Below are 2,384 nucleotides of genomic sequence, written 5' to 3'. Positions count from 1 at the left end.
TGTAGTGTGCTGTTTTGGTATTGTTGTAGTGATTTCAGGGCTGTTGGGTAAAGATAGTGTAGTAGTGGTGCGCCGTGTAAGAGTGATGGTCGTAGTATAACTTTGTATATGAGTAATTTGAGTAAGAGTGACAGCCCTGGTGAGTAGATGAGGTGTTTAAGTTGGTATGATGTTGTCTTGACGATTTGTATTCTGTATAAGCGCGAAGAAACAACTAAAAAACCATTGAGTTCATAGCACAGACTGACCAAAGCAAAGAAAAGTATCCAACGATTCAAATACTAAAACAGGGGATCATATCGGGAATCAAATGAAACATATCGAGCATGGAGGCGATTCGATTCTCAAGAGAGAAAAGAATGTCGATGGTAAAGAGGGCTTCAAAAGTACGTATTTAACCCTAAATAAGTGTTTTAACGATGAAATTAGGATAGCAAAGAAAGATAGATGGGATAAATACTTTGAGGAATGCACCAGCTCTTGGGGACTTGCAAACTGAAAAGCCTTTGGTACGAGTTGGAATAGGAATACCTTCACCTCCTCATCATAAAAGAGGACAACAAAATATTTAGAGGTAGAGTGTTGAGGAGCTGATTGATTGCAGCTGTGGTCGATCCCCTTCGTCCCCCAAAGAGAGTAGGTCTATCGCTTCCTTTAAGTGCAGTAGCATAAAGCTTTCCAGAACTTTGCCTATCACATTTAAGAGGCATATTGGGCGATATGATTTTGCAGTAACTTTTGCTATCTCTGGTTTTAGAATCGCGACCATTTCTGCCTCCTTACAAATTCGAGGAATGACATCTTCTTTTATTTGGAACACATCTTTTATGATGTTGCTAGAGCCTTTGACAGTGGCTGGAATAATGGAGGAACATAAAAGGCTGCACTGTACAAGAAACATATACAAACTTATTATATCTTTCTTGGAGAGGCGGTCAGTCTTCTACCAGTTACCAACAAGGAGGATCACGAGACTGAGATTGCGCTCCAGGATCCGTTTTAGTTCTCCCATTATAGAACGTCAATATGAGTCCACTACTGGCGAATTGAGGCAAGGTCACGAGTTAATCTCGAAACGAAAGCAGTTGAGTTAACTAGAGCAAAGGTGCTGTGAAAAGAAGCTCTCCCTAAACTACGAAAAGATCCAACTCCTGTTCTTGAAAGGGAAAATGAGAGGCTTTCTTCCCAGGGTTGTAATGGGGGATAAAATAATAAAACCATCACAGAAAGTGTGGTTTCTAGGCGTTCTTTTGGGCGAAAGGTGTAACTTTACCAACCACTTAAAGGAAGTAAAAAGTAAAACTGTTTTTCGCTACAGCTGACTCAATAATATAGCAGGAACGACCTGGGGCCTGAAATATAAGCGCAAAGAAATATTATACAAAGCTGCCTTCTTGCCAATGTACCTGTACCTGCCTGGGGACAAACTCTCACGTACTCAGATCTTAAATTGTTCGAACAGGCACAAAGGAGAGCTCTATTATTTGTGACTGGAGCTTATAGGACTGCGCCAACTTCAGTATTGCAAGTAATTACGGGTCAACTGCCAATAGACCTTCGAATCCAGATTGCTATCGCCAAGTACAATATTAAGAAAGGCTTGCCAGCAAGTTGTTTTGTCAGTTCTAGCGGAAGATTCTAGTAGAATCGATGATATTGTCTTATCTGAATGGCAGAGGAGGTGGAATAACTGTGCAACAAGACTGACTCACGAGTTCTTCCCAGATGTCAGAAAAAGGGTAAAAAATGAATGGGTTGAAACAGACCACTGGACCGTCCAACTTCTTACAGGGCATTGGAAGACGTAAAACATATTATTTTTGACTGCCCTATGTATACTTGTACTAGACTGGCTTTAGCGGGTGAGTTCTCCTTGATTGGCCGCCTAGGTCTCTAGAAGAACTCCTGGCGACTCCTGATATGTTTGGGGCATTCAAAAAGTTTGCAAAGAAGGTGTTCCAAATAAAAGACTGCTTACCAAATGATTAACATAACATTAATAATATGTATAATGTATGTTATAATTATATGTTTATAGATGTAACAATCATATTTAAATAGAGTATGTATCAATAATATGGCCTATGAATGTAACAATTATATGATATATAGCAGACCTACGTGAATGTAGGTAGGAAGTTACTGGAGCCCTGTCTTGTGGGAACAGCTTTGTTGTTAAAATTAGTGCCCCATTGTTATAGAGATTGAGCAATGCCTCACTTTGGTTCAGAGATATTTGGACCAACGTGAGTGCAACCCTGAACACTGAAGTTTGGAGCGTACCGCTGGTATAGGGTTGCCCTAAGGTACAGCGGGGGTAAAGAAGGATATATATATATATAAGATAGAGATTGAGAGAGAGAGAGAGAGAGAGAGAGAGAGAG

Source organism: Halyomorpha halys, unplaced genomic scaffold, assembly GCF_000696795.3.
Source record: "Halyomorpha halys isolate HHAL.00 unplaced genomic scaffold, Hhal_1.1 Scaffold744.1, whole genome shotgun sequence".
Classification (NCBI taxonomy): Eukaryota; Metazoa; Arthropoda; class Insecta; order Hemiptera; family Pentatomidae; genus Halyomorpha; species Halyomorpha halys.
The sequence above is the reverse complement of the archived record's forward strand: the minus strand, read 5'-3'. Positions refer to the sequence as shown.